The 17,370-nt window shown below is 38.5% G+C and overlaps 1 pseudogene; it reads right to left on the bottom strand.

Moving 5' to 3' along the window:
* Window positions 1-331: 331 nt before the first annotated feature.
* Window positions 332-16,762, bottom strand: LOC114235598 (ribosomal protein L18-like; annotated as a pseudogene).
* Between the last annotated feature and the right edge of the window lie 608 nt (window positions 16,763-17,370).

Genomic DNA, 17,370 nt, shown 5'->3' with positions numbered 1-17,370 from the left:
AAGTAGATACAGTGGATCTGGAGGGGACCAGACACGTGGGAAGGGTCACACCTGTCTGAGGGTGAGCCTCTGCACAGCCCTGATTGTTGGCATGCAGTAATGGTCGGCCTGGTTGCTAGCTCTTCCAGTTCTTTAAGAGGAGCCTGAAATCTAACGCTTATGTGAAATTTCCAACTTTTGAAAGTGGGAATTGATTTTTTAAAAAAATACTATGTAAACTCCAAAAGAAAATAAAGTTTCCAGGCTAAATATGGTCCTTGGGCTTTCATCATTTTTTTTTTTTCTTTTTTCAGCATCCAAAATCTTTTTCATAACAATGCAGGATCTGGAGTTAGTTTTTGTAGCCACGGCTGGCCTGTTGGCCTTTGGGCCCTTGGAGCATATGTGGCCATGTGGGGTTCCTGGGGCCTTGCCGAGATGCCTGGACACCTCTCGGCCCTTTCAAGGACTGGAGAGGAGGACAGGGCCACAGCCCTTGGGAGGGGGGCGTCCAGGGCCAGCTGGTCAAAGGGGAGGATCTTGCCCCTGGCCTTGGGGATGTGGCTCTGGTGCGGCTGCCTGCCCTCAGTGTCCTGGCCGGGACGCTTCATCTTCCGGATCATCCGGGAAAGCGACAGAGGCGGCCGGTGGGTGCGACTCACAAACAGCCTCTTCAGGCCAACATGGTTGAAGGTGGAGTCAGTTTGTCCAGAAGCCTGTGCAGATTGGCCAACAGCCTTAAGGAGGTGTCCTGGCTCTTGGGCTTGTCAACGAAAATAATCAATAAACAATAATAAGAATAAAAAAGAGTTTTATATGAGCCAAACTGAGGACTATCCTGGAAGCCCCCTTCCCAGAGTAGTCTGAGAAACTGCTGTGGAGAAGCAGGGTTTTCAGCACGGTTTTATATCTTGTCAGAACAAAGAACATCAAACAAGTCAGGGTTAGGACTTCCCTGGTGGCATAGTGGTTAAGAATCCGCCTACCAATGCAGGGGACACGGGTTTGAGCCCTGATCCAGGAAGATCCCACATGCCAGGGAGCAACTAAGCCCGTGCGCCACAACTACTGAGCCTGCGCTCTAGAGCCATGAGCCACAACTACTGAGCCCACGTGCCACAACTACTGAAGCCTGTGCGCCTAGAGCCCGTGCTCCGCAACAAGAGAAGCCACCGCAGTGAGAAGCCCACGCACCGCGATGAAGACACAATGCAGCCCAAAATAAATAAACAAATTTATTAGACAAACAAACAAGTCAGGGTTACATTTCTTCAAGGTTTCAAAAAAAAAAGAACAAAAAACAACACATACACAGTGAGTCAGCATGGCCTTGACATCTGGGAAGGGAGTCTTATTGTCAAAGGAGGACCAGCATTGGTGTCCCAGGAAGAGGGCATTTAATCTTTACTTTTAACGTGGACATTCTTTACTTTTGGTCAATGTGACCTTTTTCTTTAATAATTAAAGCAGATGTGTAATGTGTGTTTGATAGGCCACCAACAGGCTATTTTAGTTAGCATAAAATTCAAGTTAACACATGTATAAGCCAGAATGACTTCCCTATATCTCAGTATGTGAACATTTCTTTTATCAGGCTCCTTGTGTCAAACCTTTCTGTCCCTTGGCCAGGTCCCGAAAGAGAGAGCAGAGCCAGGGTGGGCGGGGAAAGCCTTTAGCCAGTGGCATCTTGGTCCTTGAACTTTTGGTTTTAACCTCTATGGCAAACTCTAAACCAACTAACTCCCAACCTCCAATTCAATTTTCTGCCCTTGTGTCTTTGTTCACACCAGTTCATGGGCCAGGACAGCTGTCTTCCCTTTTTTCCTGCCAATTCACTCTGAAACTTCCCCTGATCCTCTTCTTCATGAAATATCCCTTCTTTTTCTCCAGATCTCTTTTTTATCCTCTGGATCCATGTAATAGTAAACCCTTTCCTACACCAAAGTGTTCTTTGTGTCTTATTCATTTATATATGTATTTTATTCTGACTGCTAACAGTATAAAGTCCTTGAAGGCAGAGATTATTTTACTATGCCTGACACTTAGGAGACCTTCAGTAAATGCTTGTAGAACTGAAATGAATTGGATATGGAGGATATGACTTACAGGTGCCCTGTTGGCAGTGTTTTTCATGGAGACTCTTTTTTGAGCTGAACCATGTAGAGTTAATATTTACAAGGCTAAAGTCTAGGAAAAAAATCAGTTAAATCATGTTTCCTTAACAGATGGTGCATCTGTGTTTCCTAATGCAATATCCTGACTCTGTATAATTGTCATAATTAAGTAATAGTTGCCTGCACAATCTTTGGTAAAAAAGAATCTCTCCTATATGTGGAGTTTAAGGTAATGTCCCAATCCTGATGAATAAATGCTCTTGCATTTGACTCAATGTGGGCTGTTTCTGGTAGATTTCCTTCTTTGACCCTAAACAATTGATGAAGTCCTTCTTGGTTCAGTTTGTGAAGGTAGGTAGTTTAGAGCAAACCAGGCCTATGTGGTTAATTTCTGAAATGATCCTGGGACCCAGGACACAGAATTTTCTGGCTTTCTGGTCACTCACAGCTTGGTCTAATGCTTGAGTTAGTATCGGGGGGACTCAGCAGAGCTTGAGGAGTGTTGATGGATTTTTTTTTTTCACTCACTTGAACACTAAGTACATTTATCCATAGGATAATGATAAGAATTAGAAATTGTTATCATTCATACTTCTTTCTGTTTGATCTATATAAGTGCATTGTTTACAGGACAGTTGGGTGTGTGGTGGAAAGATCATTAAAAGAGACCAGCTGTTTGAAAAGCAAGGAGGTCACCTGAGCACCCCAGGATTAGTTTTCTCATGTGTAAGATAAAAAATGATATGCCTGCCTCTTAAAGTAATCCTCATTTCAGGATTAAATGAAATAATGTATGTGAAAACAACTTTGTGAACATGCTTTCCAAGTGTTCACCGTTGTTTATTTGAAGAACTTACGCACTGTTCCTTTGGTGGTTGATATCTAATTTCTTGGGAACCCTTTTGAGTCAACAAACAATGGCAGGACCAAATCAGGCCAAACCCACTGGTTTACTTATTGTCTAAGGCTGCTTCACTCAAGCATGGCAACGCTGAGTAGTGACAACAGAAACCTTAGGTCCCATAAAGCAAGAAATATTTAATATCTAGTTCTTTACAGACAGAGTTTGCCTACTTCTGCATAGTTTTTCACTTGCAGGAGATATTCAGACATTTGGCTTCAAGTCTGAACTTGAAGAGTGCCCCACCTAGACCTTCTTAGGTTTACTGTTTATTTTTCCTGTGGTCATGGGGGCAGGAATGAAAACACCTGTGGGGTTTGGGACCAGAACAATAATTACTTCTCAGTCTTATCTGCTGCAGCCAGAAGAAAACATCTGCTTTTTTAATTTTGCAGAGAAGGGCAGAATTAAAACTCTCTGGGGACTTCCTCTGTATCTCTGACACAGAGAGGGAAGGTTGGAAGGCAGGTGAGAACATTTCCCGTGTAACAATGCAAACTTAGCACAAATCAAATTAGCTGAGGGTGAAGCCTGGGCTTTAAAGTTTAAACCTAAATAGGTCTCATTGCTGTTCTTGAACCAGTGGATATATGTTGGCAAAAGTGCCACTAATTCTTCGATTTGTTTAATAAAAGTCATTTTAAAAAAATCAAATGGATCACTGGGCAGAAATTTGACCAGAAGCACCTTCCAAGTGATAATTAGCTAGCCAGTTTTTTTCTGAGTTTTATGTTACCATAAATATTCATGACACATTCCCCATCAAATTGTAAGTTCTTCAGGAAACACTGTTATCAGTTTAAGAACATGAATCAGACTGATAAAGCTAATTGGTTAGGCTTCTTTTTTCTCCTTCATTTTAAATAAAGCTGTCCAAGGTTCCCAGGGTAATGAAGAGCTTTGTTGTTATGACAACTGCTTATTCCTTTCCCTTTGAAGAAGCTTGTGATGTGATAGGCAACACATCAGGAATAATTAAAACAAATGATAAGCGAGACACATCCGCTTAGAGGAATAAACCAGCACAAACTTAAACCATTTTACTGGTTTTCAATTACTGTTTTCATCGCAGGAAATTCACATCATTTGAGCTGGTCATTTGTGCCAATTTCCATCATTTCTTCATCCAAAAATCTTGTCAGTCAGGGAGGATTTAGTTATATACCGAGACCTTTTTTGCCCAGTGCCTCTCACTGTCTAACTTACTCTTCTCCAAATAGTCTGAAACACCAGAAGTGATGGTTTATCAGGGCAAAGGGGCACACTTTAAAATGATTCTGAAAGCTCACATGATTTACATGCTCTGATTTCTTCAAGGAAAGGGCGGTTGTAGTACTATGGCTTTAGAGCTCACTCCCTAGAACCATAACACAGCTTTCACTTGTTGCTTTGTGCCAAGTTCTTCCACATCCCTTTCTCCTTTAACTTTTACTTGTTGATATCATGTCCATTTCACAGCAGAGGACTCCAATCCCCCAAAGTCCAAGGGACACGCTCAAGGTAACTTGGCTGAAAATAATTAGGCGAGAATTCAAACTCAAGTCTTTTGACTCTAGTTGCTCTTTATAAGATGCTAAACTGAAGGAAAACATTGATTTGAATAATTAAAATATAATTCTCTACTGAGGTGGGCTATTACTCTTCAATTCCTCCTCATTTCTTTGCTAACCCCTTCGACTAGCTAGCCTAATGCATTCTTCCCCCAACTCCAGGGCATGAACTATTGGGGGGTTATAAAAATTTTAGGGATAAAACACAGATTCTTTTATTTTTAAAAAGTTAATGAGAGACTGGGATATAAAGTGTCAGGGTTTCTTCACATGTAATGAGGGTTTTATGTATGGTTTTATCATTTTTTTTCATTTTATATATTCTCGTGTATACTTGGTTATAAGTCATGGTCTAAAAAGCTTGAAAGTCACTTCTCTATACTATCTTTGTTCACCTCTTAATTCTCTAATTTTATTTCACTTCTCTTTTTCTGCCTTTTTTGATGCTGATAGACATGAAATACACTGTTACATATTTGTCTTTAATAAATGGTAACTGCAAAATCAGACTTGGCTACCTCTCTCTAAAATAGTAAGAAAACAAAGAAAGCTGTCCTTCCTACATGAACTTTAAGACTCCGTTTTTCCATTGTGAGAGTCGGGGAACTAAGATCTCAATGAAAAAAAAAACGATGCTGCAGCCCTCTAAGTTAAATGCTATGCATATATTGACAAGATTTTCTTCCATACTTTCTGTGAACCTCTTCAATTTTACTGTAGGGTTCCTGGCTTAATTGCTGCTCTTCTTGGAAAGAGCCACAGAGGATTGGGAAGGAATGTATATGAGAAGAGTGAATACGGAAGTGTATTGGAGAGATGTAAACATAGGATAGACTTCTATAAAGTATTCTTGCCAAAAATATTTAACCCGAATTCATCAAGCCTCTAGACCTAATCTGTAGAGTAGAGGAAATACAGGGGATGGAGGCACAAGTTAAGTGACACCGTAGAGAAACAGACAAATTCAGAGTGTGTGTTGCTTTAAAGACAAATTTGTCTAGACTTTCTTAAAAGGAAAGGTCATGGAGGGAAAAAGAGTGGGCTTAGGTACTAGATTAAAAGAGACTAAAGAGACAGTTAACAACCAAATGTAATAAGAGAGAATTGATTGAATACTACATAGAAAATGAATTTATAAAAGTCATTTTGGGCATAATTGAGGAAAATTAAATATGGACTGGATATTAGATATTATGGAATTGTTAATTTTCTTAAGTGTGATTATATTATGGTTATGTAACTGAATGGCTTTATTCTTAGGACATGCATGGTGAAGTATTTAAAAATGAGGTGTCATGTCCATAATTTGTAATTTACTTCTTAATAATTCATTTATCTATCTATCTATCTATCATCTATCTACCAATCCTGCATCTATCAAAAGAGAGAGAGATAGGTTGAGCAAGTGTGGTCAAATATTTACAGCTAGTAAATCTAGGTTAATGATATATGGATTTTAAAAAATACAATCATAACTTGTCTCTAGGCTTAAAAAGTTTTCAAAATAAGAAGTCAGGAGAACAAAAAATACATATGGTATGATTCCATTTATATAAATTTCAAAAACAGACAAAGCTAATTTATGGTGTTAGACATCAGGATGTAGGTTGCCTCTGGGAAGGACTGAAGGGATTATGATTGGGAAGGGACACAAGCGGATTGAGGTCTAGGACTATTCTAATCCTTAACTTGGGAAGTGGTTATGTGGGTGTGTTCCCATTGAGACAGATCACTGAGCTGCATATTTTGTATATGCCTTGTGCTTAAAAAGTAAAAAGACAGAGTAGATAATTAACATTCGAGAGTAGTTTATTTCTGCTGGGGTTGAAGGGATTGATTTTTCAGTGTGAGAAAAGGGAAAGTAAAAGGCTGGACTTATATCAAAGGCCATGTCTGAGTTTGGGCAAGGCCTTCAGAAATCTCTTGAGTTTGGGGAAATGGGGGCTTAAGCTAATTTGTATAGTTTCTGCACGTGGCTAATTAAAAAATATTTTGCTGTTAAAATTGCTTAGATGTAAAAAAAATTAAAGTAATTAAAAATTATTGCTTCAGATGTTGAATTTTTTTTGGGGGGGGGGTTGCGTTGGGTCTTTGTTGCTGTGCACAGGCTTTCTCTAGTTGCGGCCAGGGGGGGCTACTCTTTGTTGCGGTGTGTGGGCTTCTCATTGAGGCGGCTTCTCTAGTTGTGGAGCACGGGCTCTAGGCACGCAGGCTCAGTAGTTGTGGCGCACGGACTTAGCTGCTCTGCGGCATGTGGGATCTTCCTGGACCAGGGATCGAACCCGTGTCCCCTGCATTGGCAGGCGGATTCTTTACCACTGCGCCACCAGGGAAGTCCCAGATGTTGAATTTGAAAGCCCTACTATACCATATATGGTTGTCACACTGCTTTAAGCTCATTATTATACAGTTGTGTTGTAGCTATTTCTGTAAGATTTTTACAACAAGATCCAAAATACTATGTATTTTTTATGCTAAGAGAGTATGTGCTTATCTTCCAAAGGTACTGGTACTGCCAGGCAGAATGGAATCTGGTTTATGGGCAAAATGGCTATTTCTCAGTTGGTATTTCTCTAAGCTTTTAACTTTGGATTAGGAAGGGAACCAATAATACTCCCCACATTCTACTACTTCTCTCCTATCATGGGTGGTTGCAGGTTTCCTGGATGATGGTTTAGAACTCATTCATGTACTGGGGCATTTGCTACCCAAAGGGGGTTATGAATCAAAAAAGTACTGCTAAGCTCCTACAGTGGTATAAGATGGTCTTAACTGATATTATGGTGATTCTTATGTATTACGACAGTTTCTGGGAAGTAAAACCATCCACTCTGACCTGGGTGCTGTTTATTTTTCTTCTGATATATTCATCTCTTCTTTCATTCATTTATTCAACAGAGTCCTTCACTGGAATGTATGTTTCATGAGGGTAGGGACTTCATCTGTCTTGTGCACTGCTGAATCCCTAGTACCCAGTAGCTGGCACATGGGAGACGCTTAGAAACTATCTGTTGAAATAATGAATGGATAAATGTGCTTTAAGAACCTAATATATGTTCAAAGCAGGCGTAGAACAGAGAGAATTGGAGGTTGAGACTTAGTATGAGCAGAACAGTGGAATCCTCTGCCTGTCTTAAGGGATTTCAGCTCAGAGTTTTATCTCCTCAACTCTTGTATTAGTTAAGGTATCGCTGGCTGCCATAACAGGAAACTCCCAAGTCTTAGGGGCTTATGATATCAAACATTTATTTTTTACTTAACTGACATCCAAAGTTTGTGTTTGGTACCAGCTGAAGTGGAGGGTGGGGAAAGCAAGATATGTGGAACACAGTTATTCTGAGATCCGGGACCATGGAGGCTCTGACATGCACAACCCAGGCATCCGAGCTCACTCTGACCAGTGATATTCAGCTGGTGGAAGAGAGAGGATGGAGAAGACACACGTGTTTCTTAATGATCTTGGCTTGAAGTGATATCTACCACTTCTGCTCACGTTCCGTTGTCGAGAACTAATCACACCCTTCTTTATCCCCAACTCCAGATGCAATGGGGGCTGAGCACGTAGAGCGTCACGGGCTGATGACCTGGGCAGCACAGGGCCTCATGCCTAGAAGGGCTCCATGCTGGGTTTAATGCTCTGTTATCATTATCTTGAAATTATTGATAATTTTTTAAAAGTGGAGTCAGCATTTTTATTTTACACCAGGCCACACAAATTATTTAGTGGGGCCTGAGGCTGAGAAATGTACTCTTTGACAGGGCAGGCTCTTCCCAACAATTGCTCTGCATTATGGAAGGGAATCATAAATATTTGGTGGACAGCTAGCTATCTCTGCCAGCCCTAAGCATTGTTTCCAAGTTTGAAGCAAATAAGGGTCCATATGATATTTTAAAACATCCAGTATTTAAGAATCCCCAGTAACCAAGTGAAAAGAATCAAAAAAGTACTGCTAAGCTTAAAGCTTTTTTAAATGACAGAATGCCACTAGCTTGGCTAGGAAAAATTTACAGCAAGGGCATATCTTAATAGAATGGGCATCTGTGGAAAAGCAACATGGCACAGATATATGTGACAACTGTAACCACATGCCAGTTCTAGTATTTTGGATTCAAGAAATATTTAATAAGTATATAGTAAGTGTCAGCCATTCATCTATGGTTGGGAAACCACAGTTAAGATAGACCAAAAAGAAAAAATCCCTGCCAATAAATTTATATTTAGTGCCATTCTTTTATATGTATATGTATATATGTATATACGTGTATATATAAAAGAATGGCATTAAATATATATTTTATATATTTAATTGTATATATATATATTTAATTGAAGTATAGTTGATTTACAATATTGTGTTAGTTTCAGGTGTACAACAAAGTGATTCAGTTATACATGTATATTTTTTTCAGATGATTTTCCATTATAGGTTATTACAAAATACTGAATGTAATTCCCTGTACTATACAGTAAATCCTTGTTGCTTATCTATTTTATGTATAGTAGTTTGTATCTGTTAATTTCATACTCCTAATTTATCCCTCCACCCCTCCCTTTCCCTTTTGATAGCCATAAATTTGTTTTCTATGTCTGTGAGTCTGTTTCTGTTTCATAAATAAGTTCATTTGTGTCATATTTTTAGATTCCACATATAAGTGATATCATATGAGATTTGTCTTTCCCTGTCTGACTTACTTTACTTAGTATGATAATCTCTAGGTCAATCCATGTTGCTGCAAATGGCAATATTTCATTCTTTTTTATGGCTAAGTAATATTTCATCATATATATATATGTGTGTGTATATATATATATATATATATATATACACACACATATATATATCTCACATCTTCTTAAACCAGTCGTCTGTTGATGGGCACTTGGGTTTTTTCCATGTCTTAAATGCCATTCTTTTATATTTCAAAAACAGCTTTATAGAAGTATAATTGGCACAATAAACTTCATATGTATAAAGCATATAGTTTAACTTTAATTTAAAGTAATGTAATTTAGCATATGTAATACCTGTGAAATCCCCTTCCCACCCCATTCAATCTCCAAACAACCATTTATCAGCTTTCTACCAATATGGATTAGTTTGTATTTTCTAGAAGTTTATATATATGTACTATTTTTTGTCTGACTTCTTTTTCTCAACATAATTATTTTGATATTCATCCATGTTGTTGCATGTATCAGTAGTTCATTTCTTTTACTGCTGAGTAGAATTCCATCGTATGGATATACCAACTTGTTTATCCATTCATTTGTTGTTAGACATTTGAACTGTTTCCAGTTACTGACAATTACAAATAAAGCTGCAGTGAACATTTGTGTACAAGTACTTATGTGGACTTAGGCTTTCATATATCTTAAGTAATACCTAGAAATGAAATGGCTGGCAGGTGTATGTTTAACTTTTTAAGAAATTGCTAAACTGTTTTTCAAAGTGGTTGTACCATTTTACATTCCTGCCAGCAGTGCAAGAATAAGAGTTACAGTTGCTCTACACCATCAGTATTTTTTTAAATTTAATTTTATTTATTTTTTTATACAGCAGGTTACCATCAGTATTTTTAATTTTAGAGATTTTAATAGGTGTGTAATGGTATTTCATTGTGGTTTTAATTTGCATTTCCCGAACTACTAATGATGTTTAAAATCTGTTCAATACATTTTTATTATTTTTGTTTTAAATGCAAATTATCTTTGAGGGAGCATTGCATAATAAGAAAAAAGTTTTATATTATCCACATAGCTTATAAAATATTATTTCAGCTTTTGCATTTAAAAAATATTTGCCTTCATTTTTGAAGTACATTTTTACAGGATATAAAATTGTAGGTTGAGAGTTTCATTCTTCCAGTACCTTAAACTTGGCTGCTCCACTGTCTTCTCACTTGTCTTAATTCCAGTGAGAAGTCTGTTATCCTCCTTATCTTTGTTCTTCTGTACATAAAGTGTCTTTTTTTCCTCTGGCTGCTTTAAATTTTTGTCTTTTTATGACTGGTTTTAAGCATCCCAATTATGATGTTCCTTGGTGTAGTTTTCTTCATGGGTATTGTGCTTGGGGTTTGTTGAGATTCTAAGACTTGTGGGTTTATAGTTTTCATCTAATTAGGAAAAAATTTGATCATTATACCCTTAAGTATTTTATCTGCCCCATCTCTTTCATGGATACCAATTACTTGTATATTAAGCCACCTGAAGATGTTCTACAACTCATGGAAGATCTGCTCCTTTTTTTCCAGTCTTTTTTCTTTCTGTGTTTCTTTTTGGATAGTTTCCAGTTCTTTGTCTGAAAATTCACTACTATTTTCATCTACAGCATCTGATCTATTATCATCCTCATATGGTGCATTTTTCATCTCAGGGATTAGAGTTTTCATGTCCAGAAGTTTGATTTGCATTTTTTATATATTTTCATGTTTCTGCTTAACACGTTCAGTCTTTCGTCATAGTGAACATAGGAAATACAGTTGTCATAACTGTATTCTTGTCTATTACTAATCAGTGTTCTTGTCTATTACTAATCCCATCACCTGTGTCATTTCTGGGCAGAATTCCATTATGGGGTGTAATTCTTTTATACTCCAGGGCGATCCACTGTAGATCTTCAGAGCTCTGTCTGCAGCTCTCTCCTCTCTGGTTACCCTTCTTTGTGAATTCTAGCTGCCTTGGCCTATGTGGACTTCCAGCTTCGTTTCCTCAACTCAGGCACACCTCAGGGTTCTACCTGGTGTCTCCTCTCCTGTGCTACAGCCTGGGAACTCTCCCCAGCTAGGAAACTGGGACAGTTGTTAGGCTCACCTCATTTCTTTCTTGTCTCTCAGTGGTGGTTGCCTTTAATTTTCTGGTGTCCAATTTCTTGAAAACCTCTTTTTTAAATATATTTTGTCTTTTTTTTTTTTTTTTTAAAGGATTTTCTTATTTATTTATTTATTTATTTATTTATTTTTGGCTGTGTTGGGTCTTCGGTTCGTGCGAGGGCTTTCTCCAGTTGCGGCAAGCGGGGGCCACTCTTCTTGTCTTTTTTTTAGTTGTTTCAGGCAGGAGGCTAAGTCTGGTTACTGTTATTCATCTTGGCTGGAAGTGGATGTCTCTATGACATTCTTTTTTTAAAAAGTTTTATTGTATAGTGGAGTATAGTTGATTAACAATGCTGTGTTAGTTTCAGGTGTACAGCAAAGTGATTCAGTTATACATGTACATGTATCTATTCTTTTTCAAATTCTTTTCCCATTTAGGTTATTACAGAGTATTGAGCAGAGTTCCCAGTGCTATACAGTAGGTCCTTGTTGGTTATCTGTTTTAAATATAGCAGTGTGTACATGTCAATCCCAAACTCCCAAGAGTTTGGTAGACATTCTTGACTACCTCTTAGAATCTCACAGCCACCACCAACACCAGCACACACAAAAAAGGCCCTGTCAGAGAGTTGAATCGTAGTGAAGAGTATAACTTTCTTGTACACAATTGATGCTCAATAAGTATTGCACAGGTAAACAAATGAAGTACTGGAAGGGATACCTCTGAGAAGAAATACAAAGGAGGAGGAGAAGCAGAGTTGTATTTGCCTTCTTCATACCACACCTTGTTGGTGGGGATAACAGAAACGAAGCCTTCAGTTATGTCGTTTGTCAGGTATTGCTGGTTCAGAAAGCAAGTGGCAGGTGCAGGTGCCAGGGAAATGAAGCATTGCTACTTAGCAGAATGGGAACACTTCAGTTCCTCATGCTAATGTCGTCATAGGGATAAAAGCAAATACAGTTCAGCAGATTCTAAAAAAACGGTGGGGTGAAATTGATCGTGTCTACAGTATGAAATATCTTTGGATGGAGATATACAGTTTGTGAAATAATGTCGTTGCACTTCAAAGTCTCTTGCTGCCCTGATCCCACCCTGAAATTTCTCTTTCCTCACCAATGAAACAATGTTTCGCATAAATGCCGTGATGTTTGTGGAGCACCCAGTGTATCCGTGCAGAACATTATCTTAGCTGTGTGTAATGAGGAATCCTGCAGCCTGAAAAAATGGGAGACTGCTGTGCCCGCCAGCAGTACTATTATTCTCCACATAGAGCTGGGGGCCATTTCGAGTTTGGAAAAAATAAAAAACACGGACTAAGCCAACCGAGTATAATATAATTCTTGAAATACAAACAGTCCTACACTTTTCTTTTAAATCCACTTAAGTACCTGAAAAGCTTTAAGGAGGGATTTTAATGACTTAATGCAAGAGCTGTGCACAGAATTAGCATGTCTGAAATTTTTTTCTTTCTCCTTTAAACTGTTGAAGAGAGGACTGTAGAGAATTTCTGAGATTGGGATATGTGGCTTATTGACATCAAAACCATGTACCACAAGGGCAGTTTAGACAAAGTGAACGTGGCTTCGTTTTTAGCCCTTAGGGAGAGGCTTCCTCTCCACCAACTTTCAGAGCACAACCCCTGTTGGCGACACAGAGGATGAACCTACGTCCATGGTTTCTGTCTAGTGGACGATAAACACTAAATCCCCTTGTCACTGATTTGTTTTTGTGAAATTGTGTGATCGCATTGACCTCTCAATATGCAAATATTCCTAGGAGAGGTACCACAGTGAAAGTTTTTATCGGATCATTTCTTCTCGTTCACAAAAGAGACTGGTCAGCGTGAAAGGCCTGAGGACATTGGGAGAGGAAGGAATAATAGAAGGGATGAAGAAAAAGAAGGCAGGACCCAAGGATGTACCTCCAATTTCAGAATTCTGCTAAGGAGCAGTAATGTCATCACTCATTCATCTATTCATGTATTCAAGCCAACAAAATTTTACTGAGTGTAAACACATAATTTATTATTTTATGTCCTTCCTCATACTTAAAAGGATTTTTGTGTTTATGATACACAACCAGTTCCCAGTGTGGACATGACATAGACCCAAAGGCCACAGAAAAACAGTTTATAGAAAAATGTAAACAAAAAGGCCAATCATATATCAAAATGTAAAGTGCTATATAAATGAAGGTATTATACGTTATGACAGGCACCGTTCAGAGGAAAGGAGAACTCTAAAAAGAAAAGGGATAGGGTTTGGTAAATTACTAGAAGTAGATATGGCCCCAAGATCTCCAGTTTGGGCAACTAAGAATTATCATAACTGTGATATAAAATGCTGGCAAAGGAACAAATTTGGGGGAAAGATAATGAGTTCAATTTTGAAAATATTGAGTTTGTCTATTCTATAGGCAACATCCAATGGTGGTTGGATATACTGGTCTAGAGGTAAGAAGAGGCTTTTCTAAACTGGAGGTAGAGATTTTGGAGTTATCTGTTTTTATGTAGTAGTGTACTATGTGAGTTGATAAGATTGACCAGGAAGGTCAAATACACTGAAAAGAGGGTAAGGGCAGAAGAACAATTTTAACGGGAAGCATAGGCAATGTGGAAAAACTGAATTAGGAGGTAGGGGCACAGAAAGGCAAGAAAGAAACCAAGGGACAGTGATGTGACAGAAACCAGGGGAGGAGAAAATTTCATGGGGTTGGGGAGTGGTTGTCAATAGTGCCAAAGGCTTTAGAGGGGTTAGGGAGACCAATGTAGGAACTGGACAGGACAATTCAAAAAAATCCAATAATGTGATGGAAGTGGAAGCTAGACTTCAGTGGATTGAAAAGTGAGTGTCATGGAAGCAACCTAAATGTCCATTGACAGATGAATGGATAAAGAAGATGTGGTACATATATACAATGGAGTACTTACTCAGCCATAAACAAGAGTGAAATAATGCCATTTGCAGCAACATGGATGGACCTAGAGATTATCATACTAAGTGAAGTAAGTTAGACAAATATATGATATCGCTTATATGGGGCAACTAAAAAATGATACAAATGAACTTATTTACAAAACGGAAACAGACTCACAGACATAGAAAACAAATTTATGCTTATGGTTACCAAAGGGGAAAGGAGGGTTAAATTAGGAATTTGAGATTAGCAGATACAAACTACTACATATAAAATAGATAAACAACAAGGTCCTACTGTATAGCACAGGGAACTATATTCAGCATCTTGTAATAAACCATAATGGAAAATAATATGAAAAAGAATATATATATATGTATAACTGAATCACTTTGCTGTACACCAGAGACTGACACAACATTGTAAATCAACTATACTTCAATAAAAACAAACAAACAAACAAATAAATAAAGAGTTACATGGTTAGTTTAAAAAAAAAAAGGAGTGAATGTCAGGGAAAGAAGTGTAGATGCTAAGTTTACCCTTTCAAGGCAGGTTAGCTGTGAATCTATTAAACCCCTCCAAAATGTGGTCTCTGGCCAAGAAATTGTATTGTGTTCCTAAGGAACTTATCTGAGATAAGCACAAAAATGTACATATACCAGTACTGATCGCAGCATTATTTATGATGATACAAAATTGGAAACAACTTTAATGTTCAATTATAAGGCATTGGTTAAGTAATTTATGGTTCAGTCATATAAAAAAATACCACCATTAAATTTATATTGAAAGGAATATACAGACATAAGAAACGCTTACAACATGTTTTCTAAGACTTCTGCATTGAGACTATATTCATTTTTTAATTTTGGGAAGTCACTAAACATGCCGTCTCTACCCAAAATAAGCCTGGCTGTGAATGCAGAACAGAGATAAGGCAGTTAGTGGAGGGAATCAGTCAAGGAATGGTTTTCCTTTGCTTCATCTTCCTCTCCCTCCTCTGTTCCCCTTCTTCCTCTTTAGTTAATTAGAGACCCTGGAACATGCTTATTTGCTCGGAGGATGGAGCCAGCAGTGAAAGGCTTAAAATACTGGGGACTTGTTGTGGGACAGGGAGGAATAAGAGAGGAAGCAAGATTCATCTGAAGATGGGAGAAAATCAGATTCGGAGAAGAGAGGAAGAGTGTAATGGTAAGAAAGAGTGAAGAGAGGATGGGAGAGGGAGAGAAATAGATGGGGATGTAAATGTGTAGATTGATGAGGAATGGGGGGGAGACCATTTGAGAAATGTTCATTCAATACGCTTTACTTTTTCTGTGAAAGAAAAGCTAGATCACCCATCTGCAGAATATAAGGAGGTCATGGGTGGTGCTGAAGGCTTGAGAAGGGTTAAAGTTTAGTAAGGGGACCGTTTGTAGGGAATGGGAGAGAACACATCAGTACTTGGAATGAAAACTTATAATGCTAATGCGTGCCTTGTTTCCTTTCATGTCAATTCCATGATGAGACCAAAAAAAAGGGGGAACAGAGTGTGAGTGTATTAGTGATAGGAATTTAACTGTAAGTGTGTGAATAAGTAAGCTTCTGCCTCTCCATCTCATTACAAGCATTAACATGTATTTATTAAACTCTTATGATCAAGGCACCGAAGAAACTACAATGATGAGATATGGTGCCCATCCTTATGGAACTTACCTCTGGTTGGGGAGATGAATCACGGCCACTTGAAAAATTAACTGCATTACAAGGTAATTTTGCCATAAGTGATGAAAGCGGCATAAAGAATCAGACAAATGATTGATCACTTACAACTGGAGTAGTCAAGGAAGATTTCATATTATTTTTACATTGCCTTTGTGTATTTATTTATTTCTCCTTTCCGATAGAGTAGGCACTGCCATGTTCATCTTTAACCCCTGTCACATTTCTTGGTACATGACAAGCACTTAATAACCATTGCTGAATGAATGGACTAATGAATCAACAAATAAACAAGTCAAGTAAGATTTGACTAACTTGAAGGGAGGAGGGGTGGAAATTCATTTCAGTAGGGTTATGGTAACGTAAAAATGTAGAAGAAAGGGGAAAAGAAGAAAGGGAAAAGAACAGCATTTACTGAGTATTTATATACCGGCACTGTGTTATATGCGTTTACCTACATTATAGAATCATTTAATTGTCACAATAACCCTGTGAAATAGCTATAAATATCTCCGCTTGAAAGGATGAAGAGTTTCAGAGGGATGAGGTGACTTGCTCAAGTAGTGAATAAATGTCAGCACTGGGCCCTGAACCTCGGAACACGAGGCTGGTCCTTGGGCAGTGAAGAGGTGGGTTTGCAGTGAAGAGGTGGGTTTTCATACACTCCCTTGTGAGGACGTGGCTCTCTGCAAGTGCACTCCAGCACATGTTATTCCTCTAGCCTTAAACTCCTGTAACTACTGGTTACATCTCCGTGCATGGCGGTGTTGTTGACCTGAATTCCCATCTCCCGAGTCTTCACTCTGACAAAAGGGTCCCAAGTGTCCAGGTCCCTGCTCTCTCCAGCCTCATCTCAGGTGACCATCCCTATTCACCAACATCCACGCTCCAGGTTCCCTGAATTATACTTGCTCATTCACCCTTTTCCACCTTCCCTCGTGCTATTCTCTGTGTCCCAAAGGCCCTCCTTGCCTTGGTACCTATTCACCTTTCACAATCTAACTCCCTGGCCACTTCCTTTTTTCTTGACTTGCAAATAATATTGGTTGCATGAACTGATTCTTTTGTCTTCCTAAGTTTCCATCATATTCTCTTCTCTTTTCTTTTCTTGCAAATGGCTATGTTCATGGATTCTTCTCTTCTCTCTCCTCCCCTAAAGAAGCCCTCAGCCAAAGTGCAGTTTAATATTTCTACTGTGACTTCCAGTTGTGAAAGACAAGGGAAATTTGGGCACTTATCCCTGAGGCCAGGACTCTGAAATATTGTGCCTTCTGTAATTACAGGACCTACTCCCCTAATTCCATGGGATAATGGAAAAAGAGAATTGAAGTTATGTATATGTGTGTTGATTCATTCGGAGCCCATAAAATTGTTCAGTTTTATCAAGTTCTGGAA

The sequence above is a fragment of the Balaenoptera acutorostrata genome, chromosome 11 (assembly GCF_949987535.1).
Source record: "Balaenoptera acutorostrata chromosome 11, mBalAcu1.1, whole genome shotgun sequence".
Classification (NCBI taxonomy): domain Eukaryota; kingdom Metazoa; phylum Chordata; class Mammalia; order Artiodactyla; family Balaenopteridae; genus Balaenoptera; species Balaenoptera acutorostrata.
Note: the sequence above shows the minus strand (reverse complement) of the source record. Positions and strands in the feature narration are given on the sequence as shown.